At 45.9% G+C, this 23,732-nt stretch overlaps 1 protein-coding gene and 1 non-coding gene across 8 annotated transcripts in view; one reads left to right on the plus strand and one right to left on the minus strand.

Moving 5' to 3' along the window:
• The first annotated feature begins 1,193 nt into the window (after positions 1-1,193).
• The window catches only part of Lpp (LIM domain containing preferred translocation partner in lipoma), a 590,743-nt gene continuing 568,204 nt past the window's right edge, over positions 1,194-23,732 (plus strand). For 5 of the 7 annotated variants that reach the window (XM_029470450.1, XM_029470446.1, XM_029470448.1 and 2 more), the window contains exon 1: positions 1,355-1,427. The gene's annotated coding sequence lies outside the window, so the exon portion shown is untranslated. Of the gene's footprint in view, positions 1,428-1,548; positions 1,607-23,732 lie in introns of those variants that run through there. The other 2 variants (XM_021185104.2, XM_029470449.1) reach the window with 2 other exon arrangements.
• LOC115029601 lies at positions 14,122-14,185 on the minus strand. The gene has a single exon (XR_003835170.1). It is a non-coding gene; the product is annotated as a U7 small nuclear RNA (small nuclear RNA).

Genomic DNA, 23,732 nt, shown 5'->3' on the forward strand with positions numbered 1-23,732 from the left:
TGGTGGAAGGTGGCTTGAGAGTGGAAGGTCAGGAGCGTGCTCAGACAGCTGTGTTGTGCAGGTCATGGTATTTTCCTTAGATCCTACCCAACCCACTCAAAGATCAGAATGGGTGGTTGTGTTATTAGTATGGGTTAAGGTTGTTTGGGAGACTGGGGCAAGGCAAAGGATACAGGATAGAAACACACACACACACATCTTTGTTTTTGGTTAGTTTGTGACAGGGTCTATGTAAACCTCTCTTGTGCCTGGATGAAAAGCATTCACTACTGAGGGCCAGAGGGCTTCCAGTGTCTCCTACCTAGTAAATGGGGTTCTCATCATTGCTCACTTTTACAAATATCAAACACAAAATATCCAAACCCAACCTTCCAAGAACAGGCTTGTCTTTATTCAAACCAGTTCACCCAGTTCGTGTGTTTTCTTTTTTTAAGCTGTAAGAACAGAGCAAGCTTTCTGGTTGGTTTCCCGGCAGGGGCAGGGTTGGGAAGCAAAAGTTAAACTCCAAAGGTTCTTGTCTTTGAACAAAGGACAGGAAGTTGCCCTGAAGCACTCGATTGCCATTGTTTCTCAAGGCTTGTCAACCACAACCTTCCAGGAACTGGGGTTAGTCACTTCAGTGGGTGGTCAAGTCATCTGCCTAGGTCTAACTTGGGTCTAAGCTCACAGTTAGAGGCCGGGTCGTGCCTGGAGGCGGAAACCCAGCTAAGAGTAGAATACTGGCTCCTCTCCACAGGGCAGGACTGGGTCAGGTCCCAGCTTCGGAGCTCTCCTGTGCGAAGTGAACTGAAGTTGCTCTCTACCATCCCGGACTTCTGAGTCCTGCTGGAGTCTTGGGCGGGGCTCCGACGAGGCTCTTAGGGTAGGGGGTGGGGTGTTCCATGGCAGGATCTCTTTGCTCAAGCTCAGCTTTCCAATCTGTCGTCTGCAGAACAGACCGGAGTTGTGCGGGTTTCTCGACTTCCTCCTGCATCTCCTTCCTCTTCCTCCAGTGGAGGCAGATCCCTCTTTTCCTTCCTTCCTCTTCCCAGGCTCCCTGTACCCCCTCCTTCCCCCCGCGTCCCCTCCTCCAGGAAGTGCATTGCCCAGGGTCACCCACCTCGAGCCGCCGCTGCCCCCCGCGCCCCCTCCCCGTCCGGCTAGTGCGGCGGCCCGCGGGCACACGCCTCCCTATACCTTACATGGACAAATGCGTGCAGGCAAAGTCAGGAATTCAGGCCCCTGACGTCAGCCTCCAGCGCTCAGGGCACTGCACGGGAGACCGCGGGGAGGGGGTGGGGAGGAAGGAGGGGGAGAGCACCAACCAGCAGCCACTCCCGGCCTGCTGCCGAAGTTTCACTTTTTGTCTGTGGGTTCGCTCCCAGGGCCCGCTCGAGCTTTCCCGGGATAAGTAGCGTTAGCGGCGGGGGAGAGCCGGCCGCTGCAAGGTAAGGGCCGGCAGCGGGGCCGGGCACCGGGGAGGACGCGGGCCGGGCGGAGCGGGCCGCTGCGGGCCGCGGGCCGGGCCGGGACAATGGGAGGGGGAGTGCCCGGCACCTCCTCCTCCGCCCGAGCCTCCGCCTCCAGCCGTCGCGGCCGCCGCTGCCCGGTCCACCTCCTCCCCCAGGTACCGTAGCGAAGGCTTCCTCCCGCAGCCTCGGCCCGCGGGCGCCGCTCGAACCCCCGACCCCCTGCGGGACGGGCCGCTGAGGGTGGTGGGGAGCGCGGGGCGCCCTGCTCCGCCCCGCCCGCCGCGGAAGTGCGGGTCCCCGGCGGGGAAGCGGGGTGCACGCCGTGGGGGAGGGGCGGCTGCGGGAGTCCCCAGCGCGCCCCCGGCCCGGGCCTTTCTGGGTGCCCAGGGGGCGGGGCCGCGCCCGGTGGCTTCGAGCTTTCGTGGAATCCCAGTTGTCACCGCGGAAAGGGCCTAGGGACCCAGTGACTCGGAGTCTTCCCATTTTACAGTCAGGGCAGGCGAGGCAAAGAGAGGCAGGCTTTCCTGGAAGTCATCCCTGGAAGGTGGAGTCAGGTTAAGATCGGTGTCTCCGGACCTCTACTCCCAGCTGCCTTTTTAAAAAAATTTTTTTAATTTATTAATTAATTTATCTTTTTGTAAGCGGTTGTGGAGTCTCCACTGCTTTTAAGCACTGTAGGTTACAGAGGCCAGACTTTGCCCTCTGGGAGCGCTCACTGGAACGCAGGAGCCTAACCTGACTCAAAGTAGGAAGGGCCAAATCCTGGAGAGAACGCAAAGATCAGGTTTTTATGGGAGTTCGCAGAAGGACTTTTCTTATTTTGGCCTCCATGGCTGGACCCGAAATCCCAAAGGGGCCTGTGATTGACTCTTTTGAAGGATAGGGAGTTTTCTTAAGTAAGAAAGAAAGGCGAGGCCTTTCTTGTCAGGGAGGCAGCTGCAGACCAGAGAAGGCTAAATAAGGGCGGGGAGTGGGCGTGGGTGGAATTGTGTTCGTGGCTTGGGGTGGGAGTATGACAGGAGACCGTGTCAGTGGAGTTGTGACTTGGGTACTTGGACAGGGCAGTGTAAACTGTTTCTGGCCTTCTTTCTCTTTAGGAAGGGGGTCCACTGCTTCCCCACCCCCACAAGGAATGCCTGGCAAGAGCTCTCCGCGGATCATTTCTGGGACTCTCCTGTTTCTATAACACTCCCTTTGCAAACTTTCCTCCGCAGTAAAACTTTTTCTCAAAGATGTTAGTGTCTTAATGGTTCACTGTTTTCACTATTCCCGGCACAAGCGAATTTTCAGACAAGCTTTAGGGGAAGAGGGAAAGTGTATAGGGCTACTGTAGAGTGAGTCAACCTCTCCCAGAGGGACCCTTTCTCAGGTTTACAAACAGGAAGCAGACCCAAGTCCACAGAAGTTGAATTGCTAGCCCCGTGTTCCCTGCTGGATTGAGGTGGGGTGGGGGGTGTTGGTGCAGAAACCCACTAAGATTCTTGCTTTCCCAGGAGTCTCCTGGTGTTCTTGTCAATGCCAAGGGGCACTTAAAGAGGAAACTGTGTATCTTGTATGTAATCTTTGGAAGGCAGCCTGTGGAATCCAGAATACAGTCTACTGAGGATTAACTATGTGAAGGGTAGGGTGACACACCTGGGTCCTGAGCTTGGGCAATGCCTTGTCTTGACTATCTTGAACCCCCTCCTTCCTCTCTCCTCTCCCAACACCACCTCTTGCAATTCCTTGTAAGCAGCTCTGGCCTTGGAGTTGGGCGGCATAGGCCGTGGGAGAGGAAGCCAAGTTCCTGAACTGGTTATTAGGGCTAGGACTGAGTAGCACCCTTTGTGGAGGGACAGTCTCTTGTGCAAGGAGGTGATTCCTCTGAGAAAGGTAGACATTTCCAGAGTGGGAGAGGAGACATGATTCTGAAAGGCTTTAGGGATGCCGGACCATCTAGTTTGCATATGCCTTTTGAGGGTTTTGAGCAGGCAGGAACATGATTTCGAGAGCTGGCATCGAGAAGCAGCCTCCTGCTGCCCGGTTTCAAGGGGAGGTGATAATTTGGCTTGAGAAAATGATCGTGGGCTGTTGTTTCATTTGCTTGGCATGTGTTGCTGAAGACCTTTTACGTGCCACCACTGTCAAATATAAAAATTCTATGGCAGGTTCTTTTTTTTTAAATTTTTTAAATTTTTAAAATATATTTTATTACGTATAGGTTCTTAATTTTATTGAGACCGATCTTATTAAATAAGTTCTCAAATACACTTTTTTTTTCCATGTCTTTATACCATTGAAATGTGATTGCCGCCGGGTGTGGCGGCGTAGGCCTTTAATCCCAGCAGGCAGAAGCAGGCAGAAGCAGGTGGATTTCTGAGTTCGAGGCCAGCCTGGTCTATGAAGTGAGTTCCAGGACAGCCATGGCTATACAGAGAAACCCTGTCTCGAGAAAACAGAGAGAGAGAGAGAGAGAGAGAGAGAGAGAGAGAGAGAGAGAGAGAGAGNAGAGAGAGAGAGAGAGAGAGAGAGAGAGAGAGAGAGAGAGAGAAATGTGATTGCCTTTTAATTAAAAATGTATCCTAATTGAACAAGTTTTTATTCTAAAGTTGGTAACAATACACATCATATAGTCACAGTTTTAAATTTGGTAAAAATGTGGTTGTCAGGTCTTTTACGAATGTGTAATACTTTTGCATTTTATAAAGATACGTTTCTATCAAATATTCTAGGTGAATCTGAGAAATAAGCCTGGTGACAGGGCCATCTCCACTTTAACCTTTTAACTGAGGCTTCAGAGCTAATTTGAGGTGTACACATAACTGTTAATTCCGAGCTTGGAGCTCTTGATGGGCGTGTGTATCCCGGCTGTGGAGCTAATATGGCTTAATTGGGTTAGATTTGATTTCAGAACTATGGCTTATAGGGCTGAGGTGATGGGAGCGGTTAAGCCAAGGACAGTGTAGCTTGTAAGGCCTGAGAAGAAACCAAGGGGTAACTTGTTAAACCAGAGGCTGGAGGTGCAGAAAGAAGGCTCACTGGAGAAACTGAGTCTCAAGCCTGCTCCTTGTAGACCCAAGACACTGAGTCTTTCTGCTACTGGGAGTACAAGAGGAGGCCTTTCTTCCTGTGTGGGAGGAGCACCAGGTGTGCATGGATGCGGAGGAACGTGGAGGGTGTGGTCAGGTCTTTTGGCTACTCAGTAGGCCGGAAATGACCAGCCTCAGAAAGTTAGCCACCATATACGGTCCCGTCTGAATTGAATCTCCAGGACTAAGAAACATCAATTCAGGAAGTAAGGCCTTAGATGGAGCGAGCAGACAAAGGAGCTGCTGTGCAGGTGTGCAGAATAGGCTGCTCCAGTTCCGCTGTGTCTTAAAGGGTCAGCATGTTTGTGGAGGTTAGAGAACAACTTTGTGGAGTCTGGTGGGTTCCAGAAACTCAGAGCACCATGTTTGTACTGCAAGCGCCTTTGCCTACTGAGCCCTTTTGCCTGCTCTGAAAGGGAGGACTGTTCCCCTCCCCCACCCCCAAAGTATACTTTATATTTGTCTGGCAGCTGTGGGGGCCATTAATCATATTGAGGTTCATGGTTCATAGGAGAACAAGGCTGGGTGGGGCCTCTGGAACCTTCTCTGGGAGATTGAGCATATGATGTTGAGGAAGAAGGCACCACAGGATGGCTTTTCATATAAGTGTATGAGTGAATTTGAGACTTTGACCCAGCACAGTCAGGAGGCCCTCAGAGGTAGATGTGTGCATTGGTGGGTGGAGACATTTCCTGGAATATGGCTTTGGAATGCAGTACTTGGCCTAACTAAACTCTTTAGAGGTGAGAGAGAGGGAGAGGGAGGGAAAGTGTTTGTTGCTTCTGCATGTGCAGAAGGTTGAACTTGGGTAGACATCAGTTGGCCTGGAAGTACATGTGAACACAGAATGTTCCAGTGATGGGGTGGGGGGAGGGGGGAGGAACATTGGGAAGTATGTTGGGGTGTTTGCTGTAGTTGGCCCAAGGCTTGGAAGAAACAGCTAATATGTACCTACTATAGATCCTAGGAGTGAGATTGGTCACTAGCTGAGGGCTAAAGGAAAAGGCAGTAAGGCATAGAAGATAGCTATAAAGCTGAGACTGGAGGATGCTTATCTTCCTAGCCTTTCTAGGGAGCAAAGCAGTTTTGAAGTTTTGAATGCCTAGCATATGCTCAAGTAATTACCACACTGGTTCCCTAAAGTAGGATTCACGGTTGCTGTGGTTTGGGTGCAGTTTGTCTCTCGAGGACTCTGTTGAAGGCTTGGTCCCCGTGTATGTACACATGGTGGGAGCCTTAGAGGTGAGGTCTAGAGGATTGGTCTTTGATCGTTATGGGAGTGTCTTTTGAAGGGATTTTCTTGAAACCCAACTTGAACAGTTATGGAACTGTCAGCCCGACTTCTGATTGGCTCTTTCCTGTTGGGTGATGTGACTTTTCTCCTGTGGACGCTCCCATTCCTTTTTTGGTGCCATCCTCCAGGCCTTCACCAGAGCAGACGTGATATTGGTGATAAGATTTGAGTTTCTAGGATCCCTGAGTTAAGGAAGCCTCCTTTCTTCATAATGGTCCCCAGGGTTGGGTGTTATTAAGTTATAAGAATGAAAATTGGCCTGGTGTGATGAACATCGTTCTCATTTTACAGATGAGAAAGTGAATTTGGTGAGATAAGGTTGCAGAGCTAAGTGGCATGGTTAGTTCTGAGCACTTGCCTGGCTTGTGGCGTCCTCACTGGGCACTATTATCTGTGTCCCTAACCAAGAAAACTTGCGATCCATACATAGTATTTTCAGTGTGCATGCATTCACCTGGGGATGAAGCTGGGAAAGTGGCTTCTTGGGTCCATGCTGATGTTCCTTCCCTTCTGCTAGCACACCACCATGCCTTCTACATAGCCAGACTGTGTGGGAATGGAGCCAGCAAGTGAATGCTCCTTCCAGTGTACCTTCCCTCCTATTCTCTTAGAGTGCTCTGGATTCCATTACCCAGTAGAGAGGTATTGGGACAGTAAGAAAGTGCTGAAATATTGGGGAGACTGGTTTTCTGTCATTTCCCAGACGTTATGGACCCCTAGGGGATCCTGGGTGTCCTCTGATGATAAAAGGTATCCTTCCTGTTGCCCTTCCATGAGCTATGACCCTTCATAAATCTTTCTGTCTCTTGAATGAAAGGAATCAGCTATGTTCCCCTCTGTCACCTTTCTGCCTCATGTACACAGTTTATGTTTTATGGCTCAAGAGATAAAAGTCCTGTGGCTGTAGCGGTAAAATACCCCGACCAGAGCAGCTGAAGAAAGTGTTTTATTGTGGATAAATAAACACACAGAGACAGGAGCTCGGGACAACTGGTCCCATTGCATTCACATTTAGTAGGCAGAGAGGAGAGAGACGGATTCTTGCGGTAGGCTGGCTTTCTTCAATTTGTTCAATCTAGGATCCCAGCATATTCAGTGGTCCTGAAGATTGTGGTGGCTAGGCTTTCTACCTCAGTGAACCCGATGAAGATAATTCCTCACAGGTCTGAGCTAGCTGAGGCTTTGTCCTAGATTTCCTAGATCTACCTAGTTGACTATTAACCACTACAGGCTCCTGTGAGCTGTTTCTTATTTATCATTTGTGGAAGGGAGACAGATACCTGCTCCCGTGCCCCTGACAGGGCATCTGGCACAATGAGTAAAACTTGTTTTGTTTTCATTTTGAGTCCCTCTTGTCTCTAATATTCTGAAGTAGCTGTTAGCTAAGTCAGCAGTGTTTATAATGTAATGATAGCCACTTCATAGGACAGGGTTGCTTTTCTCCCTCCGTTCTGAGGCAGGTTGGCCTTTGAACTCACTATGTAGCTGAAGATGGTCTTGAACTCTTAAACCTTCTGCCTTGACCTCTCAGGTGCTATGATTACAGGGGTTTGCCACTAGGACTAGATCTCTTCTTTACCTTAAATGAGTGGTTCCCAACCTTCCTAACGCTGGGACTCTTTAATAAGCTCCTCCTGTTGAAGTGATCCCCAAACATAAATTTATTTTCAATGCTACATCATAACCATAATTTTCCTACTGGTTGAATTGTAACGTAAATACCTGAGAATGCAGATGGTCTTAGGCAACCCCTGTGAAGTCATTGTTGGATCTCCAAAGGGGTCATGACCCACAGGTTGAGAACCATTGCTTTGAACTGTTCTTCCTGGACTGTAGATGTAACTCAGTGGTAGAGCACTTGCGGAGCAGTTTGTCAGACTCTGGGCTCAATCCTCAGCAAGAGGCAAAGCTGCTGAGGTTTGCAAGGATGTCTGCAGTGAAAATGGGGGCGTTCATAATGCCTGGAAGAGTGCCTGGCTTGTGAGAGCTACTCTGGAAAGATTTCCGGCCTGAAGAGGGGGCAACATTGTTTACTGCAACCACAGGATGTAGACACAGGGAAGGACCAGTGCTCTAGAGCCTGGAGCATGCAGAGACCTGGGACTGAATTAATTATTGTCTGTACCTGCTACAGATGACACTCACCGGTCGGTCAGGGCTAAGGGTGAAGCCTAAGGTCTGGGAATAAGTGGGACTTGCAGGATGAGCCACGATAAAGGATTGTTACAGCCAGTTCCTCTTCTCATGCATCCAGGTGGTTGGTTGTCCTTGAATGTGCCTCTGCCTTTTGAATGTATACCTCTGTTTTCCCACCTGACATCATAGACTCAGGCTTTTGCAAACCTTATTCTCATGGGCAGAGATCCACTTTGTGCCATGAAGGAACTTCTAGGGCTTTTTTTTTTCTTCTTATTTAACCCTATCTACTCCATGCTAGGTATGAGAGTAAATAACTTATGTCTTAGATTAAGTTCAATACACTGGTTCTGTGTGATTACCACGTGGGAGGCAGAAGTGCTCACCCTGCATTGCATGCTGACTTACAAGGAAAACCAAGATACTCTGTGCTTTCGAGTGTAGACCAAAGCAGGCTCAGGACCCAGGGAAGTGAGAAAACAGCCAGAAGGAACAGCTAAGTTAGCATGGCTGCTCACCTGGAATCCCGCTGAAGACTGTAGTGAAGAAGACCTTTGTGCTGATGAATGGATAGGCACTCTCCTAATAGAAAAAAATATTTGGCAGGCAGGGGAATTTAGACTTTTTATTATTTACATTGGCGTGTAGGGCAGAGGGCAGAGGGCAGCTAGGGAGAGTTGATTCTTACCTTCTGGTGTGTGCACAGGATTTGAACTTAGGCTTGGCAGCTGGTGCTTTTGGCTCATAGGCAAAGGGGTTCTTAAAATGCGTACCCAAGCCTGAGACCTGTGTGTGGAGCAATATACAAGTGTGTTTATAGATCACCGTGAGCGGTGGAACTGGCCAGGGAAGCATAGATGGTAACGTCTATAATGTGAGCGGAAGGTTATAGGTGGTTGGATCTGTGCTCTAGGCAGCTCTGGTGGCATAGTGGTGGCAGGTCAAGACTAGCATCTGGGACCAGCCCAGGAGGGAGGGAGGAAGGGAGAGAGGGAGGGAGAGGGGGGGCACTGAGAGAGAGAGAGAGAGAGAGAGAGAGAGAGAGAGAGAGAGACTGAGACTGACTGACTCAGTCTTGGCTGAGAAAAACTGACTTCACAGATGAGGAAACAGGAAAGGCGCAGGTTTTCGCAGTAGCCCCTGGCCCTTGTTCCCAGGTAGGCCTTTCCTCCAAGGTTTGCTACAGTTTGTTCTATAGGGGACCAAGAATACCCAGGGGTGGGGTACATGGAGATCATTGTGTCTCAGGTGCGAAACTTTTACTTGGAACTTTGAAAACATTATGATTAAGGTGGTGGTTCAGTTACAGTCAGTGTGGCTTGGGATTTATAAGTGCTGCTGATGCCTGTTACGGCTCACAGGAAGCAGACTCCTTAATCTTTGCTAGCTTTCACAATTCTTGAGACAACCCTTGTCACCATTCCTCATTATTCACGTTTTACTCTAGTCTGTTCTGTTCTGTTCTATTCTATTCTTTTAGACAGTGTCTCATTATGTAGCCGTAGCTGACTGTATATGGGCCAGCCAGGTCTCCAACTTTCAGGTATTCTCTTGTCTCTGTCTCCCTAGTGCTGAGATTAAATGTGGGGACCAGCACTCAGAGCTGACTTTTCCTTGTCTCTTTAAACCTGTATATCAGGACTCAGCTCTCTACACCCATTAGTATTTCTTTGCCTTGAGTAGCACTTGTTATGTGGGAAATGCATTTTATAATCATTTCTTATTACTTAGTTCTTAGTTGCAACTCAAGAGATGTATTGGTAAGATCTGTTTTTCTGGCAGAGAGTGGGCAAGAAGTCACATGTGAGGAAAACTTCCCATGGAGGCACAGGCTTTGAGTGTCGGAGGGAAGTCCAAGATTTCTGTTTTGCTCCTTAAGGTTTTCATGTGAACATGAGATGGTTGTCGGGAACAGCCTTGCTTCAGAGTCACAGGCAGGAAACAGTAATGTCACTGTGACTTATAGCATCATTAACTGCCTGTGTGGGTTTTTGAAGAGGTCACTGGAAGGTGACGATGTGACTGTTGAGCCCAAAGGTCTGGGTTTTAGTAGGCTGTCATTTTGACAGTGCCATCACCAGAGGCTTTTGTTGTAGGAAAGCAAAATGTACCTTTGAGTCACTCATAGGTTCAGTGATCTCAGGTCAGTTCTGGAACACTCCTGAGCTTCAACTACATTCAAAGTAATGATATATATATATATGCACATACACATATATATGTGTGTATATACACACATGTATATATATTTGTGTGTATATACATATATACTTTATAATTCATTACTTTCAAAGTAATGAATTTCAAATCATATGATAAATCAGGATGCACGTGTAAAGATGAGAGGAATTCCTGTGACAGTGCTTCATGAGCAACAGTGGTGCGTCTGTGTATCTCACTTTGCAGATGTTTGTGAGAACCTTCATCTCTGTGTGGTGCCGAGATATACAGGTATGTTCAGTTCAGAGTGCCCAGCATGGATCTGGCACCTGTGGTGACACTCTCCCTGATGTGAAGAGATGACATTTAGATGTCATCACCTCTATGATCCAGTTCAGCTTGTACCATTTAATAGGGGGACTTCCTCCGGGCATGGCTCTGGGACCTCTAGCAAGAACACCATTGTTAGGAGGAATGTGTTTTTTAAGCTAGTGAGAGCTTCGGGGCGTTCTCGCGCATTTCCAGCTGTGCAGAATGTTCAGGGAACAGCTGGGTACTGTTTCTCCTTCCACCATGACTGGGGTTTTTGTTTGTTTGTTTGTTTGTTGTTGTTGCTGCTGTTATGTTTGTATCTTTCTAGCCATAGGATTTTCTCCCATAGCTATTGACTGTGAAATGGCCTTGCCTCTCTCCAGTATAGCTTTCAGTAAGTGAAATAGAAAGCTACAACTGAAGGGTAGAGCCAGGCTTTCCACAGAATCTAATGTGATAGGCAAACTGCAGGGGTAAGGCCAGGCCAGACTCTGACCTTTGGTGTCTCAGCACTCTCAGAGTGGACCTTTTCCTGCTGAAGCTGCGCCCTGTGTACCTTGGTTGCTCAGTCTGGTAGCCAGCAGTTCAGTACCATTTTGCAGAGAGCTTTGGGACAGAGCGGGGAATAGTAAGGTGCATATGAAATGCTTTCTGAGCCGAGATTATAGCCTGGTGTTACCTGGCCTTGCTAGAAAACGCCCCCCCCCCCAATATTAAAAGACTTCTAAATGTAAGGCTTTAGCCTTGATTTCTTTACATAATAACACATCTATTTACAGTGGGCTCGTGAGATGATTCATCAGGTAAAACACTTGCTCTGACCTCTCTAAGCCTGTGTGCTGTGACCTGCAAGCATGTGTGTGCACACAACCCAATAAGTGAGTGAGCAAGCAAGTGAATAAATGGTAATGAAATGAAAAGCCGATCTACTGCTACCTCCTGCGTGAAGCAGCCATCATTTTGGTCTGTCTTGTTTCTGCCTATGTATGCCCTTGTTCCCTTTTCTTCTCAGCAGTCCTCTGATCTGAAGGACGGCTCACTTACAGGTCCTCCATGTGAAGACTGAAGGAGGCATTGCAAGTGACTTGAATGACCCAGCTGCTGGATGTCAAGATTGTAACCACTTGGTTTATTCGGATGGATAAAGCATGTTACCTAGAGTCTGCGAAAAAGCATTGAGGGGCACAGGAGAGGCCCGCAGAGCTGGGGCTTCTGCAGGGGCTTGCTGGGAGTGCCTGGGCTTGTTGAGACATTGGAGGATGGGGAGGCTTAGGCCTAGATGCGACAGGCGGCTGAAATTGCTCTCGCTACTAAGAGTTGGGAAAGATTGATTGTCTCTGTGTACTTTAGCTGGGTTCCTGGATCTGTTATTTTCCATGCTGTGGCCCATCTTGATAATGATCTCTAACTATAACTGTGGGAGCTCAGAGCGGTAATGCATAAAGAGCCAGGCGCTCACAGTGTTACCCACACTGGTGGTTTCTAATGAATTCCCACTAAGTTCCGCCTTGTGTACCATCCAGGAAGAAAACAATTTTGTTGGCACCTGGACCTTCTGTCTTGTTTGGTGTGAAAAGGAATCACTTTCAGGGACTATGGTAAGGTGTAGCCACCCAGAGGGCAGGGTGTTCTCTGACTCATGGGAAAGGTAAACTGCGGTGGCCAGGCAGGTAAGTGGTACCTTTTCTTAGATTGAGGTGAAAAGGAGGTCAGCCTTCCAGTACTTTGTCATGTCTACCCTAAAAGTCTTTTTGTTTTGTTTTGTTTTGTTTTCTTATCTGGAGGTTAACCAATTCACTTGAGAGGACTGATATTGTTAGTCAGTGTTACCCTGAATCAAGTCAGCCCATTTATATATTCAACAGCTTGTGGTGGCCTTACAAATATATGAATATCTTAGTTGCTGTGATGAGACACCATGGCCAAAAGCAGCTAGGGGAGGAAAGAGATTTTTTAGCTCATACTTCCATGTCATGGTCCATCACTGAGGGCAGGCAGGGCAGGAATTTGAGGCAGGAACTGAGGCAGAAGCCATGGAGGAATGTTGCTTACTGGCTTGCTCAGTCTGCTTTCTAATGCAACTCAGAACCACCTGGTAGGGGTGACCCTTCCCTGGTGTTAATGTACCCACCTATATCAACCACCTTTCAAGAAAATGCACCATAGACTTGCCTACAGGAAAACCTTAAAGATGCTGTTTTAGTTAAAGTTTCTTATTCGCAGGTATGTCTGTCTAGGTTTGTGTTGACAAAAACTATCAAGCACAATGAATGCTACCATGGCTTAGGAAGTTGAAAGCCCGAGTGCTGGGTGAGCCCCTACCTCTAGGTGGTCAAATAAGTTGTCAAGACAGTATGTACAAGGGAGGCTATGGCAGAAAGATACTGAGTTCTATGTCAGCCTGGGCTACAGGAAGTTAGACCCCATGTTAGAGGAAAGAGTACTATTTTGTGTAGATAATAATGGCTGTGATTTGCTAGTGACAAACTCTAGGGTCCTTTACAGGGAGGCTCTACAGCTGGAAAGGTTATATTTGACTGAGCATTGAAGTCTGACTGGGAGTTTAGTGAGCTGGGGAGGTAGGTATAGAGGGCAGTCACATGGACAGAGACATTTAGGTGAATAACCATATGATATCTGGGAAAAATTGGATTTGAGGGAGTGGACTGCATAGCAGAGAGGCTGTGTGGGTGGTGGGTGTCAGCATACCTCTGATGTGACCTTGTTTTCCTCTGCCCAGGGTCTTAGAAAGGTGTGTTAGTCACTGTTCTATTGCTATGAAGAGACATCATGGCCAAGGCAACTAATAAAAGAATACATCTAATTGGGGACTTGCTTACAGTTTCAGAGGGCTAGTCTCTGAACATTATGGTGGGGAGCATGGTAGCAGACATGGTGCTGGAGAAGTACCTGAGAGCTCACATCTGAGCCACAAGTCTCAGAGGGACATTGAGCCTGGCATGATCTTTTGAAATGTCAAAGCCTATCCTCAGTGACACATCTTCAGCAAGTCACATCTTTCCCAGGAGTGCCACACCTTCTAGTCCTTCCCAAATGGTTTGTCAAATGGGGATCAAGCATTCAAACATGTGGACCAATGGGATCCATTCTCACTCCAGCTGCCATAAAGGGTGGCGAACGATTCTTAAGGAAGATATCATCCCTTTGTTATCTTGTAGAGACCCCTGGAAGCCTGTTCAGTCAGAATATGTATGGGTTCTTTGGGAGATAATGACTCTAATCTTTGAAGAACATTGACAGTTTAGACTGGAATATTACAGCAAAAATTCAACTGGTGTGGAGAGTGTTCAGGAAGGGTAGAGTGTTCTACAATTCTGATGGTTTTCTCTCTTCTCTTCTCTTCTCTTCTCTTCTCTTCTCTTCTCTTCTCTTCTCTTCTCTTCTCTTCTCTTCTCTTCTCTTCTCTTCTTTTTAACTTCTGGGAAAATATGCCAGAACATACCAAGAACCAGCCTCAGGGGTCCTGAGGGACAGGGGTGTTTGGGAGAAGCAAAATAAATGACTTGAAGTCAAATGATGGGGTGCAAGTTAACAGCCTTGTAGTCTGCTTGAGATGGCTCCCTAGACAGCTCTCTGCTAGAGACAATTCTCTCATGCTAGAAACAATTCTAAAAGCTCTCTGGATAGCTCATGAGTTTTCCAACCAAAGTCAGAAAAGCTGTTAGAAAAAAAAAAATCCTTTGATATTTTTGACCAAAGTCAGAAATCCTGCTAGAAAAATTCTAAAAGAGCTGTGTTTACTCTCCAGAGATCTCCAGACAGCTCATCTCTTGCTAGGAAAAAATAGAACTGCTCTGGTAGCTCATCCCATGCAAACCAAAGCCCATTCTTTTATTTACATATCAATTCAATCCTTTACTCCCTTTGATTATTCCATGAATTAGCATTTTACAACCATAGCCCCTTAAATCTTAGAAAAAGACAAAAAGTATATGTTTTAAAACATGGCAAATGAATCCAGAAATGTGCCTGCCTTGTAAGCACCAACAGTAAGCTACCTGGGTGGGAACCATCTCTGAGATCACCATTCCCACCATGTGTGGGCCTCAACTAGCTCTGTCCCAGGCTGACCTTGAACTCAGGAATCTTCCTGCCTTTGTAAGCAAAAAAGAATAAACTTAGCTGGGTAGGCTCTTGCCCTGCAACCACCACTCCCTAATCTCTTTATCTCCTTTCTTAGTATCTTTCTGACAATCCGGCTTATAGTGCAGCTGCCTCTGTTCTTTTAGATCTGTGAAGCCCCTCATATAATTTATATTGCATCTTTATAGTTTGCATAGTTGAGAGATTCTGTTTATATATTTTTGAACTCATGTTTTCAGAGTTCTTTCCCACATTCTTCCAGGCTGTCCTGAAGGTCACAGCCTTTAGCATCTCTGCTAAGGACATAAACACGCTGTTGCCTCCTGGATTCATGCTGTCTCTGGAGTCCAGAGACGTGGAGACATTAACCTTGGCAGAGAGGACATTCTCAGATAACCTTGGCAGGGAGACTATTTTCCTGATAACCTTGGTGGGGAGAATATTTTCTGAAGGAGGAACATGAAGTAAAATATATACACATGCACATATACATACACATATACATTACACAAACAAACATCATGCCTGGCAACTGTCAACACTCACAGAGGCTCACACCCTGCTGGCTCTGTTCCAGGGGCAGGAACCATGTCACTATGTCCCTTCCACATGGTCATGTGGATTTGGCATGAACCTTTTTTCCCTCCCTCCTTCCCTCCCTCCCTCCCTTCCTTCCTTCCTTCCTTTTTTTCTTTCTTTTTGGTGTTACTTGGGATCAAACCTAGTATTTTGTGTTTACTAGACAAGTGCTTTAGCACTGAGTTTCTCTCCTAACCCTTGAACAGTGATTATTATAGAGGTTACTGTATCAGTAAAGCAGGAGACACTGGAGACTTCAGTATTATGATAGTAAATTTATCACCAAGTTATATCTACGTTAGGAAAACAGAAAGAGTCCATATCCTCATTTTCAATCTTGTATGTAATTCCTCCCTAGACCCTGTGTGCTTTGATGTGTGCCCATTCTTTTTGTTTTGTTTTGTTTTGACAGGGTTTTCTTATGTAGCTGGGCTGATCTTGAACTTGTGATTCTCCTGTCTCAACCTCCTGAGTGCTGCGATTTTGTGTGTTGTCACATTCATTCCTAAATGAATAAAGTACATAGTAAAACAGAACCACAAACAGAAGGATTAGAATCCAAGTAGGTTGGATTAATTGTGAACCCATTTGGGCATGTTTTTGGTGAATTGGAAGGACCGATGACATATTTTCCCACTAAATAAAATAGTCAATTTAGATTTAATAAGGCAGTTATCTTCAGGTAATAAAAATTCAACTAACTTGCCATAACTATCTTGTTTAAACTCAATTAAGAGCCTCATATTCCTCACTTGCTGGATGAAATTTAATAGAACTTCAGTTAAGCATTTATTGCTTATTTAATTCAAAATTAAGTTAATCACCACAGTTAGTAACAACCACTGAGTATTTAATTAACATTCAGCAAACTATCTTATTAAGTCTAAATTAGATACAGAAAGGTCTTGGTTATCCCTCTCTGTCTCCTTGTGCTCCTTTGCCCACCTCTTGCCCCAGCTGCCCCTGAAGGGCACTTGATGTTCTCGTGCCTTTCCTTTTCTTGTTTTTCATTTTCTTTTGGTTGAGACAAGGCAGGGGTCTTTCTGGGAACTTCTGGTTTGACATAAGGCTTAGAAACTTTTCCATTTGATGCCTTTCCACTCTCCTTTTCAAGGATTACCAAGTGCCTCCTCTGTGTGAACCATTCTTTTTAAACACTAAAGGAAGAAACAGTGAAGGTCGTCTTGACATTTTTGGTTTTCTTTAGAGGAGCTGGTTTAGTTCATTCAGGAAACATGTATGGGTGGTAGTGAATAGGGCCCCTTGCTGGGTACTCAGGGGCATCCAGACAGGCGTCTGTCCTTAGGAGGATATACAGCCTAGAGTGGGAGACGCGGCATAAGAAGGCATCTTAGGATGAATGCTGTGAATCTTTGTGTCTGTGTTTGCCAAACTACTAAACTGTTCTCTGAAAGCAATATGAGAAAGTCCAAGTTAAGTAAAGTGGTTATCTTTACCCTGACCTTTTCTGAACTTTAGTAACCTTGCCAGATGATTGTTTCCCAGGGAAACTCTCCCCTTGCCCCTTCCCCACTCAGAATATTCTGTAGAATTGATGTTTTGTTATAGAAGTTATTTAATCCCAATCTGGGGTTTCTACTCTGCCTCTGGCCATTTAGTTTCTGGATACAAGACACACATAACCTTTACATTCACAATTTGCCCTAATCAGCACAAGAGCTGGGAAGAAACCTACCCTCTATGTTATTAGAATCTACTTTCCTATAGATAACCCCGAGTTATTACTTACTATGCTATGTTTTATCTGGTCTGCTCTTAACTCCAATTGGCCAGCCCTCAGGGCCACGGTTTCATGAACTTAGTGAACCCATGGTGGCTTCTCCTCTTCCTCTCTCATGGTCTCCTTCAACCCTCCCCACCCCACCCCAGTCCCCAGACCCGGGAGCCCTAAAACCTGCTTATGTCTCTTCTGCCCAGCTATTGGCAAGATCTAGGCCTATGAGTGACTTCTCATGTTTACAAGCTTTTGTTGTGCGCAAACCTTGTTCCTTGATTTGAAACTATTGGTTAAATTAAATTGGTGATAGCCAATTATTGAAGGGATTAGAGATAGGTGGGTTTGGAGTGACCTGTTGGAAGGAGGGACGACCAGGGAGAGGAGCAGGAAGAAGAGGAAGCGGGAGAGAGAGGACGCCACCGTAAGGGGGCCATGAGCACATGGCTAGGAGAAACAGCACGTCTGGGTACACAGCTGGAGAGGTAGCCAGGCCAGCAGTAAGCAGAGTAGATTAGGGATTACTCCCCAGTAATTGTCAAAGCCAAAAAACAAACACAAAAACAAAAACCATAGTCTGGGTCTCATTTCTTTGTAAGCTATTGGGGAATAAGCTTAAATTGGTTGTACTACAGCGATTTAGTTTGCCTTAGTAAAGCTGCTTTGGGTTATGGTACCTGTCTCCCAGCTCTCCTAGCCAAGGAGGAGTGTGCCTTCACTCCTGTAGCTGTGATGGAGGATCAGATGTCCTGTGCTCGATGATGTCTGACTTCAGAGGCAGTACTGATGCTGGCGTGAACTATGGTTGGATTTTCTTCATGGTGAGAGGTGGGTCTTACAAAGATTGTGTAAGTAGAGTAACTTACAGGGAGCCAAATTACCATCAAGCTGCCTGGATAGCGATCTCTAAGGCAGTGACATACCTTAGGTTAGTTCTTATCATAGCTTGAATCTGGGAGGCAAAGAGGCAGGCAGGAAACTATTTGGGACCTAACTCTCTGCTTCGGGTTTTGTTCCAACGGAGCAACTGCCATCTGCAAAAGTGATCTCCATGTCTTCTGCAAGGTATTCTGATGCCCTGCCTGGGCCAGGTCTCATCCTTGAGAATCTGCAACCTGGCTGGAGCATCAGTCTTGACTCCTTGGTGGGCAGCGTCTCTATTCTAGGTCACTTTGCATTTATTCTGTTACGTAGCACTTCCCCATCTTTCCGTCCTCCCCAGCTTTTCTTACTCTGTTGAATCATCTACTCTTTCAGGGTTTTATTTGTGTGATCATTTTTTATTTGAGTGCAGCTATTCTTTCCTGTGTTCTGCCTTACACGTCACCACAGTAATCCTACCAGTGTTCTTTCTAGTAGAAGCCAGCGGATGGGGAGTGCTAGGTGGTACCCAGATAATCTACAGAATGTGATCCACCACAGCTCTGAAGGTGTGGCCCAGGATGCATTTGCTCAGTCTCCATAATACTCTTCTCGTTTCTACTTCTGTGTAGAAACAGGTATAGAAGGTGGGACTAGGAGACTTTTTTCCCCCCTCATTCTATTTTGGGGCATGAATATTCCCTTATCCTAGTCTGTTTACCTATCAGTGAGATGTCAGCATTAGGCACGACGTGTTGAAGTCTGGTATAAGTTGAAAGGGCAGATTTCAAGTAAAAAATTGCTGGGTTTTAACATCTACTAAGTCAGGCTGCAGTAAACCTGCATTGTTTATCAGCATTCTGAGGAAACCTGTGTAGTGAGCATAGCTGCATGCCCACACATGGTAGGTGGACATTTCATGGATTCCACTCTGCAGTGAGGCACTCCAGCTTCTAGATTTGTTTCTTTACATTGCTTTTTAGTCACCAGCCGTGACTTTTCTTGTCTTCCACTCTTTCTGTCTTTTTGTTCCTTTCTCCGGCTTCTCTATGTGGATGGTATCTGTTTGGGAACCTTGCGAAGACAAATGGCTGCAATTTTGGGGCAGACTGGAGGAGGTTTAGGATGTGGCCAGCCACTGATCTTTCTGAGGGATTATCGGTTCTTCAGAACCATTATTTATTGAGCACCATTGTTCAGTGAGGGAGGCTGCTCTTGTGCCTTAAGTATCTCATAGTGGAGGTAAGGAGAAAGTTTTTCTTTTTCAGATTTATCAAGATATTGTTAGGTGCTCCAGCGTCCTATGGCTGTTTCCCTCTCCCACCTGGGTTTCTATGTAGCCTTGACTGTTCTGTAACTGACTTCATAGACAAGGCTGGCCTCCAATTCCACGGATCTCCTCACATTTGCCTCTTTTGAGTGCTGGGATTAAGGCATGCACTACTGTACTATGCGTGCACCTTTGACTCTTAAATAGTTAGCATTGCAAACCTGGTAAGATCAAACCATATTTCACCCCCTTCTAGAGCTGACACTTCAGGAATGCAGTACCATCAGGTGGCAGGGTGGAGGTCATGCTGTGAACTCAAATACAAGGTTTCTAGAACAATGTGCCAGAAAAGTCAGGGTTCAGGCCAGGTGCAGGGCTGTGCTTAGGTGTGAAAGGCCATTCATAATGCAGTAAGGTCTGGTTCTCCAGTAGAGATTTTCAGAATTTACCTTAGGAAGCAGTAGTCACATTTCAGTTCTTGTGATGATTTTGTTGTTGTTGTTTTTTGTTAGATCTAGATAGGCCAGCTATTTAGAAACTCTGGAAATATTTGGAAAACATTGGTCTAAATATGCAGTGTGGAGAAGCAGGGGTTTCCTGAACTAATCCGCCTAGATTTGCATCTGGCTCTTTACAAATGCCTCAGGTCGCTACTTTGTCTCTTTAGGTCTCTGTTCTTATATCCACAGAATGAGAATCGGAAACTGTGTCTCACACTGTTGGCTGAATAAAGGAATTCATGGGTGTTAGGCACTGTTGTTATGCCTTGTCCCCGTGACATTACACTACAGTGATTTGGAAAAGATGACAGCCTACCTAGGTGAATGGGGGAATCTTCTGTCGTTATTGTTCTCTCAGCAAATAAACTTACAATTTTGTGGATAGGAAAACTGTGAGCTTTATAGAGAGCATTTCCTCACACTTTTCTCGGTATTCCACAGTTTTGACATCCCACGTTGGTATTGGGTATTTGTCAAATCTAAGAGGTTGACAGCGGTACTCTCCTGTGAACCACATTCTATACTCGCTCTGTGTTGACTTCACCAGGTTCTGCACGAATTTCTTCTTCCTGCCCAAGATCCAGTCAGGGTACCGTGGTACATGTAGTTCTCATCTGTCCCAAGGCAAGAGCGGTCTCATTTTCTTTACTATTCAAAAGAAGATTCTTTGCCGGAAAGTCTGGTACAGCCTGTGATGCTGATCGAGTAAAGTGGGCTGGCCAAGGATGCAGTGGATTGGGACCTAGTTTTCCTCCTGCTCCCGCCTTTCTCCTTGAAGGGAGTCTGGGAAGGCAGCCCGTGCCCATCCCCTTACCTTCAGAGGGAAGAGGCAGACCCTAGCGGAGGCCAGAACCGGTCCTAGGCATTCCTTGAGTCCTGCTATTGAAAGAAGGAGTGAGCAACACCCCAAACTTCCCAGAAATCTGCATTTGGATTCAGGCTCTTTACCCTCTTCCTCCTAATCTTTGAAGCAGGCAAAGTGACCTTCAATGCCTTAAAAGATTGACCCACATAATATAACAATTTTACCTTGTGAGCTGTGTATATCAGCAACAGCTCAGAACCCATTAAGATCTCTAGACATAATTGCAAGAGAAGCCCTGAAAAGTGGGAATCACCCCTGGAATTTAATTCAAGACGACTGGAGGAAGTTGATGAGAAAACCAGGAGTGCCCATTCATAAGGAAGTGTACTACGCGGAGTGGAACCAGCATTTGAGATGCTGATAAGCAGCATGTACTGTCTGTTTTATTCCTGGAGGCTTTTATCATACAATACAACCTTATGTGGCAGCCTGATTTTCACACAAATTGGATCCCAAAACTTCTTACAGGAATTAAAAATACAAACTCGTGGGCAGTATGTGTTTTATAAATTACACAAAACAGAAGTGTAAAGACATGGCATAGTAAGAGCGGTGGAGCCTGCGGATGGGCACTAACTGGCACCGAGGGGAAGGCAGGGAGGAGGCAGCAGCCTTGGCACAGGAGCCAGAAAGCCTCAGCAGGCAGCAGGTACACAGCACCGTCCTCAGTGTGAGCAGGATGAGAGGGAGGGGTCCTGCAGAGGAGAGTGGGGCCAGAGGTGGGCTGTAGCTGAAGCAAATCTTTTGTGTGTCTTTCTTGTCTTGCTGGTGAATGGATCTGGTCAACTTGGGAACTTACATGCCCGCCTTCTCTCATTTTTTTTTTTGTCCCAGCATGCCCTTGGCTTGGAGTACTATTCCCCTTCATCACCCCTCTGAACCCAAACTGCTCTTCAGGGTTCAGCATGATAATACCATCTCTATGAAGTGAGTCCTGATCTTGTGTATCTACTCTACATAGGAAATAATCATTTCTTATCTCCTATGACCTTTTTCGTTACCACTGGGTGCTGTCTCTTGTTTATTATAGTTGCCCATTGGCCTGATTTAGTTTGGGCTTTTCCATTCTTTAGAATGTTCATTCCTGTCCAGAGTTGGGCAGATAGACAGTATATACTTGAAGGATGGAAGCATGCATGCATGAATAGATAGGTAGGTTTAATGTTGCTCGTATTAAATGCAAACCTAGTTCTCTCAGGCTAGGGTTTTAACTTGTTCATATCTACATCTTCTAGTACCACAATAGCAAGGTATTCATTCATTCACTCATTCATTTATTCCAATGTAATTTTTGGTACTAGGTCAAGAGTTGAGGAACTTAACAGTCCATAGTACTTTTGTGGTATATTATCTTACTTTTAAGCTTTGTTTGGATTGTTCTATTCTTTTTTTTTTTTTTTTTTTTTTTTTTTTTNCTTCTAGTACCACAATAGCAAGGTATTCATTCATTCACTCATTCATTTATTCCAATGTAATTTTTGGTACTAGGTCAAGAGTTGAGGAACTTAACCGAACTGGTTGGTTGGCTGGATGAGTGTTTTTGTTATTGGTTTGGGTTGGATTGTTTTATTTTTTTTTTTTTTTTTTTTTTTTTTTTTGTTTATTTTTTGATGTTCTGAAGTCCAGGGTGGCCTTGAACTCATTATGTAACCAAATCTGGCCTTGAACTCCTGACCTTCCTGCCTCTTTCTCCCTAATGTGAGCTTTACCTGGGTACATTGCCAATTCCTACTTGGATTATTTTATTGTTTTGATACCAAACAAGAAATGATTTGTTATGCATGTATCTGTGGCATAAAAAACAAATGCTCTAGCTCATTCCAGTGGGTTTGTAGTAAAAAAAATACCACTTGGTTCACAAAGACCTATTTTTAAGATTTTAGAATAATTCCTTATTGATTTATCCCAGGAATAAACTCCCTTTCAGCTTATTTATTTTTTATTTTTTTATTTTCTAAAGATTGTGCCTGATGCCCATGTTTAAAAGGCTGATCCTTCTTCTTCATGTTTTGATTTTTCTTTTTAAGTGTAGTGACAGAATATGTACCGCTGAGGTGGTAAATGGAATTAAGTTCCCTGGAGGACACTGACTCTTGTCTTATGGTCTTCCATATTAATCACAGGAGGAAGCTGTCAAACTTGATCAGGTGACTTACCCAGCTGACTTACATTCATGACAGACCAAAGTCAGAGTGAAGGGATTGTGTACGTGTGTGTGTGTGTGTATGCACGTGCATGTGTGTGTGGGAGTGTGGGGGTGGTGGTGTGCCAAGCCATGTAAAGAAGTGTCAGACACTGCTAGAGCTGTTCTCTACCAGAGGTTCTCTCTAGAGTAGGTGCATCAGTGACAGGTGGACTTGCTGGGCGCTCTCCACCTCCCCAGAGCCTTTAACAAGACAATTAGGATTTTATATATTTGGATTTTTAACAAGGCAGTGGACACTGCCAATGCTGATGGAAATTGCTGATTGACTAAAGCTTCGGGTCCCTCCCCTTTTGTTATTAAAAATGAATAGATGGAGAGACTAGACTCAAGTTTTGTGGAAAGGACTGGCTTGCCAGGTCAGTTACAGTCAAACCATAAGTGCTAACTCTAGCCCACGCCCTACTGTTAGCACCAATAGTCAGGCAGTGATACCGAACCTAGCTCTGCCTCCGAGTCAAGTCAGCTTCCTTAATGTTACCTGGCCTACTTGTCTTTTCAGGCCCTTCTGTTTGGTTCTCTACAGCTAGATGTTTCCATGGATTTACCCAGTACTTACTGGCCACTTGTGTGCATTTGGGTTTGGGTTTGGACTAAAGGTTGATTATCTAGCAGAGATTATGGGTCAAAATATTAGTAATTAGTTTTGCAATTCCTAACTTAACAGCAAAGGCCTCTCCTGGGTATAGACAGAGGCCTAGGCAGGTTCCTACCCTTATTGTGCAAGTCAGTTCTAATATTTTGATCCACTTCCTTCTGTAGGAGTGGTTTCCTGATGATGCAGCTGAAGAACACAGCTAGGATTTAATGCAATCTGCACAAAATTAGGAATGAAGAGAGCTGGGATGAGGCTCAGGTGTGGTCCTGGCTAAGTACCCCTCTGACCTGTAATCTGAAGTGAGCAAACATAGACCCCAGACAGTAGAGCAGTGAGCAAGGTGTGTAGGATGGGAAGTGGGGAGAGGTAGGAATCTTCACCCTTTGCCTTAGCTCTTTAATGGCTGAGCTGTTTCTGCAGCTTGAGAAGTATCACCAGCTCCTGAGTACCCGACTGACATGGGATTGTGCAGATAGAGAAGGATCCCGGTAGAAGGCCTGTTTACCCAAAACTTGGCAGTCAGACCTAGGGGTGCTCCACTGACAGGTGAGTGGGTGGCCCAGCCCAGGGAGAGGCTTGCTCCAAACTCAAGAGCA

This window comes from Mus caroli, chromosome 16, assembly GCF_900094665.2.
Source record: "Mus caroli chromosome 16, CAROLI_EIJ_v1.1, whole genome shotgun sequence".
NCBI classification, from domain to species: Eukaryota; Metazoa; Chordata; class Mammalia; order Rodentia; family Muridae; genus Mus; species Mus caroli.